We start from the raw sequence: 20,911 nt of genomic DNA, 5'->3' as shown, positions 1-20,911 counted from the left end.
AATTCCCTGGAAAATCAGAGTTTAAAAGAAAATGAATCCGACTATTTTTGTAGAAAACAATTTTGGTTTTAACGGAATTGACCAATGAGCTAGATTCTAGCTCCTTGGATTTGACACGCGGGAGTTCAGTAAATGCTTACATATTATGGCCGCCATTAAAACAATGGTTACTAAAGAATGGCAATAGGCTCATGTTTAAACTGAATATCCGAGCTGTATCCGTTTAGCCGTGACTGAGCGAGAAATGAAGAGATACCATCTTTTAAATAATTTCGCAACTATATTTTCAGATCGTCCGCCTCTGTGGTGTACTGGTTAAATGTTTTCAAACAAACTTGGAAACTTATTGAGCATTTCCCTGAATACATTATTTCAAACCCTTATTCGTCGTCCTATGAATGAATATTTGTCCCAATTTGTCCTCTTCAAATCCAATTTTACCTTCATATATTTAATACCCTTAAAAGCTCCACTCAAGCTTATTTGTCTACTAATGTCTTTCAATGCCATTTCTCCACTGACAGCTCGGAACATTACCTACACCTTAGTCGAGCAGCTCGTCTCCCTACTTTCAAGTCTTCCCAAAGAAAATTTTACAACCTTTTCGTAACATTACTCTTCTATCGGAAATCGCCCTGGAAGACCCGTGCTGATTTCCTTTGGATCCTTTCCAGGTCTCACATCGAGCAGTCCTGGAATGGGTCGCACACACTGGAACCATACACTACTTGTGGTCTTACCCGAGACTTAAGCGGCCTCTCCTTTACATTCTTACTGCAGTCCCTAAACACTCGCATAACCATATGACGAGATCTGTTACTTTTATTTACAACCTTGTTAATGTGATTACACCAATGAGGATATTTATTTCCATTTTCACACTATGCAAATGCTGGGGCTGTATCTTAATTAAGATCACAGCCGCTTCCTTCCCATTCCTAGCCCTTTCTGTCCCATTGTCGCTTTAAGACCTATCTGTGTTAGTGCGACCTAGAGCAACTTAATTCTTTATATAACACCGAAATACTTAGAGAGAACTCCGTGTGGTACTTACACACCATCACCACAGAAATTAAACCTGAGAGGACCTTGCAGTAGTTACAACCTAACTTTTCATCCCGTTTGCCATCATGCCATTGTCTGCTGTCCATCATATCAGAAAATATAAAGACCCAACAATACTGGCCTGCGCCCACCCACCAACTCTTCACCTGAAGTCTATTTCTAGAAATGTAGCCAGCCATTCAACTACTCTTGTGCCTGGTCCAGTAGCCCTAATTCTTTTCGGTAGTATCTCATGATGACCTTAGTACAATTTGCTTTGCGTCGCACCGACACAGATAGGTCTTATGGTGACGATGGGACAGGAAAGGGCTTAGGAATGGGTTCGAAACCCACTGTTCGACAGTCCTACAGAGGGTTTCACATTTTCTCACCAGGCAAATGCCAGGGCTGTACCTTAATTAACGTCACGACCACTTTCTTCACACGTAAGAAGTTGGAGTCATGCCAGCTCCTTGACTTGTTTCGCTGCTCCACTTTGAAACACTTCGTGACATATGGTGTAGGTTTACGACGAGTCTCTTGAAGTAATTTGCAATTCACAATTGGTAATGCCCTAGTTATAGCTAGGGCTCTACGTCTCACCCTGCAACATGAAACAAAAAACTTTGTCAGAAGTGGGATTCGAACCCACGCCCACAGAAGTGGACTGCGACCTGAACGCAGCGCCTTAGACCGCTCGGCCATCCTGACACACTCCTACTGGACGTACTAGTCCTTCTCGCGCTCCAGGACACTGACCGTGAGGCGGTAGAGGTGGGATCTTTCGCTGAGTCCGAGGGAAAATCAACCCTGGACAGTAACCGGTTTATGTTATTGAGATTATTTATTATGAACTAACTTATCTGGATGGTGGCCTAGGGATACGGATACGGATGGTTCTTCTTCCTTAGGTTCCATCCAAGCATTTACCTGGAGGAGAATTGGGAAACCACGGAAAACCACTTTCAGGATGACGGAGGTGGGAATCGAACTCACCTCTACTCAGTTGACCTCCCGAGGCTTAGTGAAACCCGTTCCAGCCTTCGTACGACTTTTCAAATGTCGTGACAGAGCCGGAAATCGAACCCGGGCCTCCAGGGGTGGCAGCTAATCACACTAACCACTACACCACAGAGGCGGACCCGGGAAGCCCGGGTTCGATTCCCGGCTCTGCCACGAAATTTTTGAAAAAGTGGTACGAGGGCTGGAACGGGGTCCACTAAGCCTCGGGAGGTCAACTGACTAGAGGTGGGTTCGATTCCCACCTCAGCCATCCCGGTGGTTTTCCGTGGTTTCCCACTTCTCCTCCAGGCAAATGCCCGGATGGTATCTAATTTAAGGCCACGGCCGCTTCCTTCCCACTTCCTTGTCTATTTCTTCCGATATCCCCATACCCCCCACAAGGCCCCTGTTCAACATAGCTGGTGAGGCCGCCTGGGCGAGGGTCTCGTCCTCCTCCCCAGTCGTATCCCTGACCAAATGTGTCAATTCAGGACACTGCCCTTGAGGCGGTAGAGGTAGTATCCCTCGCTGAGTCTGGGGGGAAACCAACCCTGGAAGGTAAACGGATTAAATATAAATAATTTAATTGTATAATAATTATTAATATGATTTATAATGTATTTTTTCTTTAAATTAATTATTGTAATGTAATACAGTGTAATAATATACATTTCTGCACTGGCTTTAATCTTTCTTTCTTCTTGCTTTCTTTCTTTACCGTCAGGGTTGTTTTTCCATCGGACTCAGCGAGGGTTCTCACCTCTACCGCGTCAAGGACAGTGTCCTGGAGCGCGAGACATTTGGTCCGGCATACAAATGGGAAGGAAGACCAGTAACCCTCCCGGGTGGCTTCACCTGCTATGCTGAATAGAGGACTTGTGAGGGATGGGAAGATTGGCAGTGATAGACAAGGAAGAAGGAAGAGAGCGGTTGAAACCTTAAGTTAGGTACGATCCCGCCATTTGCCTGGAAAAGAAGTAGGAAAACACGGATAATCACTTTGAGGATGGCTGAGATGGGAATCGAACCCCCTCTACTCAGCTGACCGTCCGAGCTTGAGTGGATACTGTTCCAGTCCTCGTACTCCTTCTTCAAATTTCGTGGCAGAGCCGGCAATCGAACCCACGCCTCCGGGGCTGGCAGTTAATAACGCTAATATTTGCGTGGGTTCACAAACAAAACTCATAAGTCTAAAATGTTACTCCTGAGAAAATTAAGGGCATCTGCCTAAGAAAACAGGGTCAAATCTACATGTACGGCACAGTTCACAACCGCGACTCCATAAATATGGGACAAAGGTAGAAGTTGAAGAAGAAGATGACTGTAGGCTCAGGATAAAGTAAAAATAACCCTTATTCAATGTATGTTCCATGTAATGGTTTAGTGCATCAGGTGTTCTTGTATTCAGTGGTGATTTCTGATACATTTATCTATCCCGATGAAGAATTGCATGCACCTATCTAGACATAGAAAATTTCATTTCATGTTATGCTTTTCCTATTAACAGAATATCATAATTTCACACGCCAATACATCAGATGAAATTTTTAAATACTGTAAAAGCTTCCAAAATTGTAAAATAGGGTGCAAAGATGTTCTCTTTCCTTTCCTGACATTTTCAGTTGTTGGACTTGAATCGTTTCCCATGGACAGTATATCCTATCCCTCTCTTGTTTTCGTTCGTAATCTGTTTACCCTCCAGGGTCGGTTCTTCCCTCGGACTTAGCGAGTGACCCACCTCTACCGCCTCAAGGGCAGTGTCCTGGAGATTCAGACTCTGCGTCCTGGGATACAACTGGGGAGGATGTTCAGTACCTCGCCCAGGCGGCCTCACACGCTATGCTGAACAGGGGCCTTGTGTGGGGGTGGGAAGTGCGGAAGGGATAGACAAGGAAGAGGGAAGGAAGCGGCTGTGGCCTTAAGTTAGGAGAAGTGGGAAACCACGGAAAACCACTTCCAGGATGGCTGAGGAGGGAATCGAACCCCCCTCTACTCAGTTGACCTGCCGAGGCTGAGTGGACCCCGTTCCAGCCCTCGTATCACTTTTCAAATTTCGTAGCAGAACCGGGAATCGAACCCGGGCCTCTGGGGGTGGCAGCTAATCACACTAACCACTACACCCGGCTCTGCCGCGAAATTTGAAGTGGTAGGAGGGCTGGAACGGGGTCCGCTCAGCCTCGGGAGTTCAGCTGAATAGATGGGGTTCGATTCCCACCTCAGCCATCCTCGAAGTTGTTTTTCGTGATTTCACACTCCTCCAGGCAAATGCCGAGCTGGTACCTAACTTAAGGCCGCGGCCTCTTCCTTGTCCATCCCTTCAAATCCCCCTCCCCCCATATGGCCCCTGTTCAGCATAGCAGATGAGACAGCCTGGATGATGTACTGGTCCTCCACCCTCGTTGTATCACCCCGATCCAAAGTCCCACGCTGCAGGACACTGCCTTGAGGCGGTAGAGGTGGGATCCCTCGCTGAGTCCGATGGAAAAACCAATCCTGGAGGGTAAACGGATTAAGGAAGAAAAGAAAGAAAGAAAGAAAGAAAGAAAGAAAGAAAGAAAGAAAGAAAGAAAGAAAGTTTATAAACACATTCAATCTTTGCTGTGCAGTCATATTCTGCAAATGCCCTTTTAAATACTTCAGGGATCAAAAAGAGCGTTCTGGAGTGGCATTGGTTACTATAGGTCATTCCATGTTAAGAAAACAGTAGACTATTACTGTCATGACAACAGCGTTGCCATATCGTGCAGCTCTGGTCAACAGCATCACTGGAAAATATTTGGCATGTACAGTTTTGAAACTCAGTATTTCAATTCAAGATAAAAGGCGGAAGAAACTAAACTGAAAATCATGTTTATGAACTCAAGGGGCCTGGGGGTTTAGAGGGGGCTAATTTTGTCGATTAAAACATAACGAGAAAACGGCAGAGCATAAATTTTTGTGAAAAAAATATAAAAGGGGAAGAAAATAAGCTGCAAATTAAGCGCAGTTTAATTTTGTTTCTTCCTCAGCCTCATCCATAAAGTAAATAAATCACTGTATTAATGTTAAAGAGTCCGCCTCTGTGGTGTAGTGGTTAGCGTGATTAGCTGCCACCCCCGGAGGCCCGGGTTCGATTCCCGGCTCTGCTACGAAATTTGAAAAGTGGTACGAGGGCTGGAACGGGTTCCACTCAGCCTCGGGAGATCAAATGAGTGGAGGTGGGTTCGATTCCCACCTCAGCCATCCTGGAAGTGGTTTTCCGTGGTTTCCCACTTCTCCTCCAGGCGAATGCCGGGATGGTACCTAATTTAAGGCCACGGCCGCTTCCTTCCCTCTTCCCATCCTTCCACAAGGCCCCTGTTCAGCATAGCAGGTGAGGCCGCCTCGGCGAGGTACTGGTCATACTCCCCAGTTGTATCCCCCGAGCAAGAGTCTGAAGCTGCAGGACACTGCCCTTGAGGCGGTAGAGGTGGGATCCCTCGCTGAGTCCGAGGGAAAAAGCCGAACCTGGAGGGTAAACAGATGATGATGATGATGATTAATGTTAAAGAAAGAAATCGTACGCGTAGACTAATTAATCACAAAACACTCACTCAATACAAGACAAGTACGCACTGATATAATGACTAAAAAACATAGGCAACACATAAAAAGACGACTTAAGCTGCCAGGATTCACATAGTAACGGTTTGCGCGTTTACATGTATCAGAGCGACACAGAAGGAAAATGAAGGAGGGAACAAAGCGATGGCTGTTACCGCCATTGTACTTCCTCCCTGTGAATGTTGCAGTTTTTTAAATAAAGCACGTGCAAAAAATGCCTCATCCCTTTTACATTCTTTCATAATACAATATAAAGTACATTATAATATTCCTTAATCACAAGGAATTTTGCGTGTCTAAGAGTGTGTGTGTGGGGGGGGGGGTGCGCCATAACATGTATACTGTTTTCTTGACATGGAATGATCTATAGTAAGACAGCAAACAGTTTCAGTACTCTATGTATTGTTGGGAAAATATCACTGTCGCAAAATGTTAAGTGCAAAAATGAAGCCCATTGGTTCAGGATGATTGCTTTTAGAACAAAACCGTATTATATATATATATATATATATATATATATATATATATATATATATATATATATATATATATTGTGCCCTACTGGCCTCTAAAGTTCCGGCCAGGCTAAAGCCGGTCTCGAACCCAGAGTACAGTAGTGAAAGAACTCTCACAGACGTGAGCTGGTGCACATAGTCTTACCTGAACACATTCCTCTTCACTCAGCCGGATAAGAGCGCTCTTCTCAGGGATAACATGGGGATAACGGGGCAACATAAAGATAAAACACTAGGACATGTGCCTACTCAGGTAAGAATTCGCTAAATTAAAATAAAATAAAATATCTACCAGAAAACATCGCTGCATTCAAAGTTTAACAAATAGGAATTTATTACATAAAATTGAATTATTTACAAATATAATAGCTTTTAAAATGCTTGGGTCAAGATAATGCTGAGCCGATGACAACCAGTTCACTGCCTTCACGAAAACAGCTGTGCTGTAACAAGCATGTTACAATAGTGTAAGTAACGAACTCTAGAAAGACGGATATCTGCTGAAATACACATCAAACAGTGATTCCCATAAAATTTACTATGCCTCGTACCGTCGAACCCCGGTGCTAACAAATATCAACACAGAATGTACAATGACCTGGCTCGGTCACGAACCCTAGTCCCATGACGAGTAAGGCGTAAAAGAATCATATGCAAACTATATAAAAAGGACACAACCAACATATCCACGGGTGTCAATATCAAGCGGGCCAGTGTTAAAAATTAACGTAGAACAAATAGAACATAAAAAAGATCTCTTCCTGCCTTCAAAACATGAAGGTCGTTTCTTCCGCTTGGCACACTTGACAAGCTGCAGACGACAATATCACCAATTTTCAAGACTGTGACGTCAGGCTTAACGACCCTCTCCCTCCAACCACTTCACCAGCGACAGTCCACATAATTTACGAGCTCATCTGGTCTGTAGGCTAAAAAAATCTCGCCTTTCAAAAGAAAAACACCTCACGTAATCTGGCTGCTAAAAAGTACTCTTTTAAATACACCTGGGCGATTTGCCCTCGTCTCAATATCACCAGCAATATCGCAAATCTTACTTCCGCCTCTCACGGGCTCAACCTTGGTGCTACAAAACACTAATCATTAAGCGATAGTCACATGGCCATACTAGGCATCTCCAATAGATCCAATATACTCTCAACTGTGCTGGGCTCTCTCATATCAATCGCAAATCTTACTTCTGCCTCTCATGGGCTCATATCTCTCAAATATTCGGACTCGCTCGCTCTATCAGTGAAGCTGGGTGAATTACGGGTTACATCCTGGTCACAACTATACACATCTACGTCTGCAGAGACAAATGCCTAAATGCGATATAATAAAAAGTGCCTGTCTGTTAGACTAACCTACTATGACCAAAGGAGTTCGATCAGACCCATAAAAATCACACGTACGTAAAAATAATACAATCGAAATGAAATATAAACACGCTAACAAGGAATCTACAAAATATCATCTACCCTAATGTACGGGGTTCGAGCTTGAGGCCTAGCTCATCATTACCAAGAAAATTTCCTACCATAACTAATCTGTTGACTGACGGCCCCCATATTCCTATCTAAATTTAAATGACATGCTTGGAACAGAATTGGAAAGCTCTGACCTTATGTTATCGATGACATGACGAAGCGGCCCTCCCTGTGGACCACTGAGTTTACCACATCATGATAGACTGCGGCGCTTGCATCAGATACTGTTGACCACTTGGAGACATTCTTTCTTGTGTGGCTCCTTCGTACAGCTCCCTATGTGGCTGGAAGATGTCCCCTTCGGCGTCGCGCTGATCAGGTGCTCCCAACGTTCCTGGATCGATGCCCGTTGTCGTGTTGGCTTCAGCTCCTGGTTGTGGCTTCCTCGCAATGATGATGTCAAACACTCGTTCTGACTTGATGCTGGGGTAACTGAAAACAAATTCATTCATTACAGACTATCCAAACTCGATGCCTGTTTCCACTACTATCGTGTCTCACACGTCACATTGACCAAGTCTCGTTCAGAGTTTTAAACCTGGTACACAGTTTCTTCACTACTTTTAGTCACTGTTATTTCATCCCGTCACTCGGACAACATGTCGTTTTGAATTACTATCCTGAGCCAATATATATTCTAGCATTTCGTCAGTAAAACCTTGACCTCACAGAAATATGAAGCTACTAGTTCATTCGTCTCTTACAGGCAGTACCTCATCTCCCCATAGCATATCCTCACAGGTAAAATCTTAAATGCAGCTGAATAATCAAGTTGATTACTTACTTCCTCGCAGATACAGTAGTACTCGTAGTATGTGCAGCTCGACGACAAAGCGTTGTTCTCAGTACCAACACGCAGTATGACGACTCGTTCAAGCGGCCTTCCGGTCAAAGAATGAGACTGATATGCCAGGCGGCCTTATTTTTATAATCCAGTTTTAGCGTCATCACGCCGCTTGATCGCGTGCAAGATACGCGCGCCCGCGACTTGCCGTTCCCCCGCGCAACTCCCGCCAAGTACTCCATTTAATGAATGCATTCATGAATGCAGCCCTAATGCATATCAAAATTAAGCAGAAATTATGCAGGTTGCAATTCTTGTATAAAATCCAAAGCAACTCTTCCGTAACCAAAGATATTAATTTAATTCTTTCTTCCCTCCTAATATAAGTTTTGCCGGGATCTAGGAAGCGTCCCCAATCTTCATCAAGAGGCTTGGCTTGGGACATAACTCCCTTTAATGAGGTTCTGGAGATTTCTCATAATGACGCTCTAGCTCACTTCACACAAGAACGCTTCTTCTGGACTCCTTTATGAAATATACTATAAGACAATGGCTTCGTGGGTGGCCTTGTGTAATCCCAATATTCAATACTAAAATCAATACAATTGTCCCATGAACAGTATGGTTCAATATATATATATATATATTTCAAGGGAAGCATCAACACACTGTTGGTAAATACGTAGGTCAAATAAAAAGCAAAACAACGAGCTGCTTAAAATCTTCACTTACATGGTTACCACAATTAATCACAAGCTCTAAACTTCAAACCTTCGGGGGCGGGGTGATTTATCTCACCATCACCCCTCCCCTCTGCGTACGCCCCTGACAAACAAAACAATAATGGTGAATTTTTGTAACGATGTGAAAGACGGTGCAAATTAAAGTTTGGTGTCTACTAACGTGTCATGCGGTCCACCGTATGAGGGTCAAAGGAGAGTGAGGGAATGAACTATGGTTCATTCCACGTTAAGAAAACAGTATTGCTCTTACGGACCTACAACGAGTGAACATATCCCCTCTGAGACACCCATAATTCCTCGTGATTAAGGGATAGTGTACTGTACTTCGTAATGTATTATGAATGATAGATAAAAGGGATGAGGCATTTTTGCCCTTAAGATATTAAAATAACTATATAACATTTTATTTTTTATAAATACATTCGTAGGGAGGAATTACAACGGCGGGAACAGCCAACGCTTCGTTGCCTCGCTTCATTTGCCTTCTATGTTGTTCTGGTACAAGCATCTGTGAACCGCGGGCAGTTTACTTCTGTAGTGAAGTCACGTACAATGTTTCCTTATTGCATGTGTGTTTTTAGGCTGTAAATCAGTGCGTTCTTGTCTTGTGTTGAGTGAGTGTTATGTGATTAATTAGCCTACTTGTGTGATTTCTTCCTTTTAACATTAATACCTTGATTTCCTTTGTAGAGATGTCGTTTACGGTATTTATTTGTTGCGTGCGTTTTTCAGCCTTTACCGAGCTCGATAGCTGCAGTCGCTTAAGTGCGGCCAGTATCCAGTAATCGGGAGATAGTGGGTTCGAGTCCCACTGTCGGCAGCCTTGAAGATGGTTTTCCGTGGTTTCCCATTTTCACACCAGGCAAATGCCGGGGCTGTACCATAATTAAGGCCACGTCCGCTTCCTTCCAACTTCTAGGCCTTTCCTATCCCACCGTCGCCATATGACCTATCTGTGTCAGTGCGATGTAAAGCAAATAGAAAAAAAATCAGCCTTTATATCAGTGTAGAGGCCTAATTGTATTCTGTTCAGTGAGTGTTATGTGATTAGCCTACGTGTGCGATTTCTTTCTTTTAACATTAATAGTGATCATTAATAGTGATTTGTTTGCATTATGGGTGAGAACGTCCATAAAAATAAGCAGGAAAAGATAGGAAGAAACAAAAGCAACTGTGCTTAATATACTAAATTACCTTTCTCGAAAGAATCCAGATAAAAGTCTTAGCTGGGTGGTTAAAGAAACTGCTGAAGCAACAGGCATTTCTGAGAGGACTGTTTATAAAGTGCGGTCAGCAGCCACTACAGGACGTTTGGCTTCTCCGATTAAAACAAAAGAACGTAAAGCACCACGAAAAGACAGCAGGTCAGTCAAGTTCAATGATTTTGTTCGCAGTGGTGTAAGGCGTAAGGTGCACGAGTTTTTCCTTAAAAACCAACCTCCAACATTGAAGCAAGTCCTACAGTCTGTGAATAATGATAAAGACCTTCCCGAGTTCAAAAGAAGAACTTTGTATCGTTTGTTGAGAGACGGGGATTGCCAGTACGAAAAGAAAGGGAATTCAGCTCGTTTGAAGGAGAGAGAGGACTTTATATATAGGCGTCACAAGTATCTATCAACAGTTAAGACCGCATTTAATTTTTACTATTGTCTTCTGTTAAGCGAGACGACAGCACAGTAGTACCCGCGTTGCCTAGGGAAATTTAATAATAATTGATGCTTTACGTCCCATTAACTACTTTTACGGATTTCGGAGACGCTGAGGTGCCGGAATTTAGTCCCGAAGGAGTTCTTTTTCGTGCCAGTAAATCTACCGGTACGAGGCTAACGTATTTGAGCACCTTTAAATACCACCGGACTGAGCCAGGATCGAACCTGCCAAGTTGGAGTCAGTTCATACAAATAATTTGCGGCTTAGTTTATTCCGCTTGTTAAATAATGAATTTCACCGATTTATGTGCCGCCGTTGCCCCGTGATTGTGTTGCGCAGAGCCGTTCAATATGGCAACTCTGTTGTCATAAGAGCAATACTGTTTTCTTAACGTGGAATGAACCATAGGTGATTTGCAGACCTCCAGTCACGGCTTTGAGAGAGGCAGGGACTCGAACCCACCTGTCTCCAGTGTACAGAGCTAGTAGCTATATTGCGTTGAGTTAACCTGTTCAGTCGCACGTCACTGATATGAAGCAGTCAAGTATTCAAGGTCGTTATTTAGGTCGACACTGCATTGTCTATTTAGTCACCAGTTCGAGATGTTTATCAACCTCTTTTTTCTTTAATAGGGCAGTACTTTTTACCCTGGAGGTAGGGGCAGCTATAGGTAGCATGCCATGCATTCTGTCGAGACCAGCGCTGATCTCCTCCCAACGATACCTGCTATACCCATCTCGCTACTCCAATTACTGGAGCCCAAAGCAAACAAGCAGGTAACAGGGGATCTAACCACAAAGCCACACAAGACCTGAAAACCGTAAACAGGATACGATTATGAGGCATTCTCTCAGCTGTTCGTGATTCACTTACGTGGGACTTGTGGTTCTCAAACGCTGGAAGACCACAGCGACTCCATGAACGACAGAGGTCCAGAAAATTAAGCCATTTTTAGACGCCGTAGGAAATTGATATACTTCGGAGAAACGTTTCCCAGACCGTACGGAAGCACTGGAATGTAATCTCGAACATTAACAATAACAAACAATAATGACAGAGGATTTTGAACATTCAACAGAAGAATGCTGAAAGAAGTAGCACCGGGCGAGTTAGCCATACGGTTAGGGGCGCACAGCTGTGAGCTTGCATCCGGGAGATAGTGGGTTCGAGTCCCACTGTCGGCAGCTCTGTAGATGGTTTTCCGTGGTTTCCCATTTTCACACCAGGCAAATATCGGGGCTGTACCTTAATTAAGGCCACGGCCGCTTCCTTCCAATTCCTAGGCCTTTCCTATTCCGTTGTCGCCATAAGGCCTATCTATGTCAGTGCCACGTTAAATAAATTGTTATTTTGCCGCAGGTTTCAGTCCATTTTGATGACGTAAGTGTTCTGAAAAAATCGGTGTGGAGTCGCAGGAGCGAACCGTATCGCACATGTGGATTTGGCCCTGTTTTACGGCCGGATGCCCTATTGCGTGTTCCTGTGGTGGTTGATAGTGTAGTGTGTTGTGTGAATATGACGAGGAGAGTGTTGGGACAAACACGAACAACCAGTCCCCGAGCCAGGAGAATTAATCACACGCGATAAAAATCTCCGATCCGGTCGGGAATCGAACACGGCACCTTCTGAAACGAAGGCCTCAACGCTGACCATTCAGCCAAGGAGTCGGACTAGCCCTTTTTTTTCTTAAAATTCAATATTTTATTTTCCTCTCTTTGAACCGTCGAGATTCACATCCATCCTGGTTACTTGAAAATCAGATGTTCCAGGTTCTTTTAACAAACAAGATACCAGCTCCTTGAAGTGAGGATGAGGTCTTTTTATTAGACGGTTGAACTTAGAATACCATCGTTCAACGGCATTGTTTGTTCGGTGTCGTTTTCCATGATAATTCCACAGTTCAAGTGGCATTTGTAGATTGTCCAGCCACTGGTCGTCGAAGTAATCTAAAACATCTTTCAATTAAAGTTAATAATAATTACACCCTTCAAGTAACGAAGTACGGGCTCCCTGCTAGTAAACTTAAGAATTGTTTATTTTGTCATATATGCAGCTACCTACACTTCTCGGATATAATAAAATTCTTCCGGGCTGTTATGCCGTGGTCCACTCCTCTCGCTTCTCCCAGACGTTTCGACTACTGCTGCGGTAGTCATCTTCTGTGGCGTCGTGTAGATACGCTCTCCTGTATCCCGCTGGCGACTACTAGTAAACTTAAGAATTGTTTATTTTAAGGTGTCTGTCATATATGCAGCTACCTACACTTCTCGGATATAATAAAATTGTCGCCAGCGGGATACAGGAGAGCGTATCAACACGATGCCACAGAAGATGACTACCGCAGCAGTAGTCGAAACGTCTGGGAGAAGCGAGAGGAGTGGACCACGGCATAACAGCCCGGAAGAATTTTATTATATTGACACCGGCCGTGAAAGCCTTCATACTTTAATGACTTCTCGGATAGTTTGAGACCCAGTAGCTACTGTATTTCGCCTACATATTTCTTGTGGCACAGGCCAGAGCAAAGTGTAGCTTCCACCGAAGTCCCAGTCTCATCCATGGCTATGACAATATGGAAGCTGCTGGGGGTGCTGAGTAATGACATTTGGAGCACAACTAGTGTCTGAGTGTTATGAAAGGCGTTGCTCATAGGATCAGTCGTGCTGCAGTGGCACCTTCTGGTCCAGTGAGGAAAGCAATGGCAAACTACCTCACTCCTCATCTTGCTTAGTACGCCTCATTTGGGCTCTGCTATTGGTTTTTGCAGTTTCCCTATAACTGCATAGCCTTTGGTGGTGCTATTTGAGAAACCAACCAGCCTCCGGGCTGATGACCTAACAGACAGACATGTTTCTTATCAGTTTCATGTTCGGATATTTTTGGATTGCACCACCGTGCTCGACACAGGTAACTAATGAAAACCTGCTGGATAGAACGAAATTTAATAAATGCCAGGATGTATAATGAAACATCGAGGTCCTTAGTTGGCCAATTAGCGAATAATAAATACATATTGTCCGTCCCTGTGGTGTAGTGGTTAGTGTGATTAGCTGCCACCCCCGGAGGCCAGGGTTCGATTCACGGCTCTGCCACGAAGTGTGCCACGGGATCCACTCAGCCTCGGGAGGTCAACTGATTAGAGGGGAGTTCGATTCCCTCCTCAGCCATCCTCGAAGTGATTTCCTGTGGTTTCTTACTTCTCTTCCATGCAAATGCCGTGAAGGTACCTAAATTAAGGCTACGGCCGCTTACTTCCCTCTTTCTTGTCTATCCATTCCAAACTTCTCATCCACCCACAAAGCCCTGTTCATGATAGCAGGTGGGAGAGCCTGGGCGAGCTACTGGTCCCCCTCTCCAGTTGTATCCCGACCCAAAATCTCACGCTCCAGGACACTGCCCTTGAAGCGGCAGAGGTGGGATTTCTCGTTGAGTCCGAGGGGAAAAAGCCAACCCTGGAGGGTAAACGGATTAAGAAATAATAATAATAATGATGATAATACCGTAATATAATCATAACTTAATAATAATAATGCCAACCTCATGAGCGCAGTCTGTTAGTCGTTATCCATTTGGTAGTCATTGTTGAAAGGGATTACGGTATCAAGTTGGTTCCTCAGACTATTCGCAGTATCATTCTTTTTAAACGGATGGGGAGACCGAATCCCTCGGAGAAAGAAGGATGAAAAAACAGGGACGATTAGCATTCGTTAAGCAACATGCTAACTAATCATAAGCTTTCTGTTATTCCATAATATTAAATGACGAAAATGAGTTTTGATTATTTGAGTGGGATGGCAGAGTAATTATGTGGCGAAAGCCAAACCAGCAGTAGCGGAGCAAAAACCTGACTCCGACAGTGAAACATGGTAGAGGTGGAGTAGGTGGTAAAGTATTCCTGTAACCTCTGGCGACGCGCGGTGCAGACCTTTCTGATGGGGGTGAGTAATGACGTGGCGAAACCCGGTGTCGGCTCATAGTCTACACCTGTCGAATAACACCCAGGGGTCCGGTGGAGAATTAACGTCTCCATCCGACGGACAAATCACCGTCAACAGCGTAATATACCCTTACTACATATGAACACCGCGAAGGGGTTTGTAATTGAACCCCGACTTTTTGAAATGTAATCAGGTGATTAGAATTTGTGTATCACCACCTCTCATACGCTGCCGGCCAAAATTCCGAGGGTGAACATATTTTTCCGCTAACCGGTCTCGAACCAATAACCATGGTGTCATACCACAAATACCTGACGCCTGAACAGTCGTGGCTTGCCGGGGAGGATGAGTGCTGCAGGTGTGGGAAGCTTGGTGATCGTGGAAGGAAACGTGGAGTGGTGACATTACCTGCATATACTGAAGTTCATTTTATTTATTTATCGTCTGGCTTTTAGTGCCGGGAGTATCCGAGGACATGTTCGGCTCGCTTTGTGCAGCCCTTGTAAGGCAGACCGTCCGAAGAGGACAATTAAGCCAAGGATCCGGACTATATGGAAGTAAAATCTTCGTACCAGTCCAGAAGAACTCAGCGTAACAGAGTCATCCAGCAGGAGAACGATCGCAAGAAAAATAAAACTGACTGGGCTAAATTACTCCGGCCCCGCGGTGTAAGGACAGCGTACCTGCCTCTTTCCCGGGTTCGAGTCTCGGACAGGTGAGGAAAATTTTACCTAGATCTGAGGAACTGCGTATAATTTTAGTGGAGGTAATGTTGTGTGTGGTGTGCGAGTTACAGAAATGTTGGGGACGGTACAAACATAAGGTTCCCGATTCGGGAATCAAACCCGGGGCCCTTTGAACCGAAGGCGACTACGTTGACCATTCAGCCAAGGTCGGACTATACTGAAATAAAATCTTCATACCAGTCCAGAAGAACTCAGCATAACACAGTCATCCAGCAGGAGAATGATAAGAGAAAAATAAAACTGACTGGGCTAAATTGCCCCGGCCCCGCTGTGTAAAGGCTAGTACACACCTAGCGACAAAGTCGCGTGATATTGTATGGGGACAGTTGCGAGACACTGTCCCTAGACTGTCGCGATACAATGTCTCGCGTCCACATCTATAGAGCCAGTTGCACCACAGGAATCGGCGCGAAGTGGCGCAAGAAATTGCTTTATGTGCTTAAACTACGTATTGTCCGTACAAAGAAAAAACTTTAAAAAGCGGTACTGGAGGAAAACCTTTTTCCAGGAGGTATTGCCGTCGGCATTAATCTTCAAAGATTGAAACTAGAAGATGGCATGGGATATCGTAATTTTTTAAGGGTAAACTCAGCCGATTTTGAAATCCTTTTGCAAATGGTTGGAGGAAAAATTTCAAAGAATCATAATGTATTTCGAGATACCATTCCACCTTCTGTGAGGCTTGCTGTCACTCTGCGGTTCCTTGCTAGTGGTGAATCATTTACCTGTCGAATTTCAAAATAATCTATTTCACATATCGTTCTGGAAGTCTGTGAGGCCCTAATTACTTCTCTAAAAGATTTGTAAAGGTAAGATATAATAAAATATTTATTTACCTACTATATACGTAATTTATATTTAATAATGAAACTATAAATATGTATCCAGAATAACACAATATTGGTAACAATAAATCGACTCAATTCTGTCCGCGCTAATGAAAAATCAATGCTAAACATGATAACTAATTAACATGATAATGAATGAAATATTTCTCCCAACTTACGCAATATTGGTAACAAGTTTAGTGGTATTTCATCATTTAAAAGCGGTTAAAAAAATCTGTATTGTTTTGGTCTTGTTCCATCGCATCTGAATCTGGGGTAGAGACACTTTCGGAAGATGGTGAAAAGGAACCTGACTAGACTGAGTGATTGCTATTTATGCTACGGGTTGTTGATGATGAACTATTGATTGGATGGGTTAATAAGTCCAGTGTTGCCCAAGTTGACTGGTCTGTGCTCTGCTTTCCCATTTGCAATTTAATAATTATATCATCAATTTCACGATGAGCTAATTAAATTTCTACTGGACTCTTTCCGCAGTTTCTCAGTTTATAAGCAATATGCTCACCGTAAACAGAAAATTCATCTCTTCGAGTAACCACCTCTGTTAACGTGTTAATGCAGTTAACAGTTTCCTTCGCGATGTAATTTTAATCAACGCTGTTCTTTCTTTTGGGTATCGGTGGACTTCTAAATTCTTCTTGAGGTGGAACAGTTTCTTCTGCTGCTTGATATCCCTGTTCTTCCTCGTCGTTGTTGACCTCCTGGGGACAAACACATTATTTCAATTTATTAATTTCAATTTTATTTTGTAATAATTTAATGTTATTGTTCTTTTATTATATTTTATTTATTGTATTGCATTGTGTTTCTTGTTTTTCAGATCCCAAAAACTGAATCAGAACGGACAGAAGAAGCGGGGCAATTCTCAGCAAGATGGGATTTTCCTCATTGTTTATGTAGTATGGACGGCAAACACGTTCAGATTGTGGCTCCAGAAAATAGTGCATTATAATTGCAAAGGAAATTTCAGATAATGCTTTTTGGAGATGGTGATGCCAATTACAATCCTATATATGTATGCAGATGTAGGATGTCAAGGCCGAATATCGGATGGCGGTGTTTTAAAATCTACACCTCTTTATAAGTGGTGGAAAATAAATTACATATCCCTCAGAAAAAGCTTTGCCAAGTAGGTCGAACTCTGTCCCGCATGTATTTGTCGCAGATGATGCTTTTTCATTAATCAGCCATGTAATGAAACCTTATCCAGCTCGATTGTGTGTGTCACCAGTAGAAAGGATTTTTAATTACAGGTTATGTTGAGCGCGACGAATTATTGAAAATATATTGTGTATTATAGTTTCAAATTTGAGTACTTTTGAAACCTATTGCTCTTCACCCTGATAAAGTGGAAGAAGTGGTTTTAACTATCATTTACATACACAACCTTTTAAGAAGAAGGATCATTTGATCTGGAAGAAGGGTCTCCAAATGGCGGCCCGCGGGCGCATGTGGCCCGAGAATATTTTAATAAATAATGTGAAGATCAGGTAAGGGTTATTCTGCCCGAAGGCAGGTCCGAACCTCCGCAGAGGTGTTCCTGAGCCGGAGTTTACGTGCGGTAGGGTGACCAGTTCCTTTCCGCTCCTCCATTCCCTTACCCCCACCAACAGCGCGTGGCAACCCATCCAACTCCTGACCACGCCCAACGTTGCTTAACTTCGGATATCTCACGGGATCCGGTGTTTCAACACGGCTACGGCCGTTGGCAATAGTTACAAAATAATATTATATAGGTCGTTCAAAAATGTATTAACTTTTATATTCGTTATAGACCCAAGTCCGAACTAGTTCATTCTTTAATATTATTTCCTCTTTAAAAAAAATTCACTTGATCTCAATGGATAATTTTTTTATGTTTCAAAATTTAAAATCTAAATTTCAGATAATAATGATTGGTTTTTACGTCCCACTAACTACTTTTCATATTTTTTGGAGACGCCGAAGTGCCAGAATTTTGTCGCGCAGGAGTTCTTTTAGGTGCCAGTAAATCAGTCGACACGATGCTGACGTATTTGAGCACCTTCGGAATGACCTAGCATCGAACCTACCAACTTCAGAAGGCCAACGCCTCAAACATCCGAGCCACTCAGCCTGTCTCCAAATTTCACTCTTTTATGCAATTGTAAAATAATGTTTTACCCAAGTAATTAAAATTATCAAACCTTTATTTCAGTTGAATTATGCACATTATTTTTTTCACAATGGTACTTCTGTTGGCCTACTATATGCAGAATTTTTACGAAAATTGGCCCATTATTCAAGTGCGGCCCGCGATCATGACTAAGGTTTCCAATATGGCCCTCGAGCCCTTACAAATTGGAAACCCCTGATCTGGAAGATGCAGATGGTAATTTGGAACATGGACAATGGAGATCTGAATTAGAAAATGGTTTGATAACTTTATAAAACATATCTGTACGTGCACTCGCCCAAGTACATAACATTAGAGATCATTTTGTCTCCAGAAGGAGCGTTACCTTGGCAAAACAATCTATGAAAGCACCGTTATGATATTTACATTACATTTGTATAGGAATACAAACTAATTTTTATTCTTATTAAATTTGTACTTCAATTTTCCGAACATTAGCTATTTTGTAATGAGTGTTACTAAATGTGAACGTGTACCGGTAGTAAATAATAATATGTAATTGTTTTAAGAAAATAAAATGTACTTACCTCATTACTTGTCTGACTATCCCCGCCTTCATCGCCGTCAGTGTTTCTGCTTCCTCTCGATTCCATCCCTTGCAGTAAAAACATTAAAGGCAGTCAACCAAACCAGTTAGACTTCTTGGGGGAAGAGCCACTTTTCTTGGATTCCGTAAGTTTTTGTGCTCTCGCCTAAATTGTGATGTAATGTTGTGAATCTTTTTCTACATCCCGTGAATGGACATAGTGAACTTTTTAGCCGGAGACTCCATTGCTTCCCTCCTTTTGTCTCTATTTTTATACTCGGTAGACGTAATATTCCAAAGACAAGGGAGGGTGTGTAAATCCTCAATTTTTTTTTAGTAGTTTCCATCGCACAACAACAGAACACGAAACACAACACAACACCAACATGTGGCGGCAATCTGCACACTGGCATCGGCGTGTCTCGGGGCGTAGTCTCGCGAAACGTCCAGACTACATCATGTTGCGCAACATTTGTATCATGTATCCCATTTCGAATGGGAGAACTGCGACATTCAACATCTGTATCGCGACAGTCCCAAACACGGAAAAAAAATGTCGCAGGACATCCCTGAGACTTGTCGCGATACACGTGTTCCGCGACTTTGTCGCTTGCTGTGTAAGTAGTATAATTGGATGGTTCGGCGGCCGCCACCGCCACCGGCTCCCAGGGGCCTCCTCCACCACCACCACCACCACCACCACCACCACCACCACCACCACCCGGGAGGCCTTCCCAGGGGCCCACTCCGCCACTCGCGGGAAATTTGAATTGGTAAACAAAGCCACGTGCTTTTTGACAGCTGTCATCGACAACAACGCATCGCTAACCTCAGTACTGCCATCTTGACGAGCCTCAAACCTTAGTGCTACCAACTTAACCTAACTAGCGCGAGATTTGAATCGGTAAACAAAGCCACGTGCAGCTGTCATCCGATATCTTTAATCAAGAGAGCGCCGTGCTGCCCTCTTTCGTCAGCTGTCATCCGCCATCTTTAATCTACAGAGCACCGTGTTGTCCTCTTTAGCTAGATACCTTTGAAATGTGGTGGCGGCAAATTCTACATTCTGTTGTTTGGAAACAAACCCATGCGTTTTTTTGACAGCTATCATCCGCCATCTTTAATCCAGAGAGCACCGTGCTGCCCTCTTTAGCTAGATACCTTTGAAATGTGGTGGCAGGCAATTCCACGTGACAGCAGCCATCTTTAATCAAGAGAGCACCGTGCTGCCCTCTATGTGGTGGCGGCAAATTCTACGTGCTCTTGTTTGGAAACAAACTCACGCGCTTTTTTGACAGCCGTCATCCGCCATCTTTAATCAACAGAGCACAGTGTTGCCCTCTTTAGCTAGATACCTTTGAAATGTCTTGGCGGCAAATTCCACGTGCTCTTGTTTGGAAGCAAAGCCACGTGCTTTTTTGACAGCTACCATCCACCATCTTTAATCAAGAGAGCACCGTGCTGCACTCTCTAGTTGAAATGTGGTGGCGGCAAATTCCACGTGCTCTTGTTTGGAAACAATGCTACATGCTTATTTGACAGCTACCACCCGCCATCTTTAATCCAGAGCACCGTGTTGCCCTCTTTAGCTACTTACCTTTGAAATGTGGTTGCGGCAAATTCCACGTGCTCTTGTTTGGAAACAAATTCCACGTGCTTTTCAGCTGTCATCCACCATCTTTAATCCAGAGAGCACCGTGCTGCTCTCTTTCGTCAGCTGTCATCCACCATCTTTAATCCAGAGAGCACCGTGCTGCCCTCTTAATCAACAGAGCACCGTGCTGCTATCATGCGAGCAATTTCGTCACCTGTCATCTGCCATCTTTAAACTACAGCAGAGCACCGTGCTGCTATCATGCGGGCAATTTCGTCAGCTGCCCTCTTTCGTTAG

General features: G+C 43.6%; 1 non-coding gene across 1 annotated transcript; it reads right to left on the bottom strand.

Annotated features, from left to right (window-relative positions):
* Window positions 1-1,671: 1,671 nt before the first annotated feature.
* TRNAL-CAG (transfer RNA leucine (anticodon CAG)) lies at window positions 1,672-1,755 on the bottom strand. Its single transcript has one exon. It is a non-coding gene; the product is annotated as a tRNA-Leu (tRNA).
* Window positions 1,756-20,911: the final 19,156 nt, after the last annotated feature.

The sequence above is a fragment of the Anabrus simplex genome, chromosome 4, assembly GCF_040414725.1.
Source record: "Anabrus simplex isolate iqAnaSimp1 chromosome 4, ASM4041472v1, whole genome shotgun sequence".
NCBI classification, from domain to species: domain Eukaryota; kingdom Metazoa; phylum Arthropoda; class Insecta; order Orthoptera; family Tettigoniidae; genus Anabrus; species Anabrus simplex.
The sequence above is the reverse complement of the archived record's forward strand: the minus strand, read 5'-3'. Positions and strand labels throughout refer to the sequence as shown.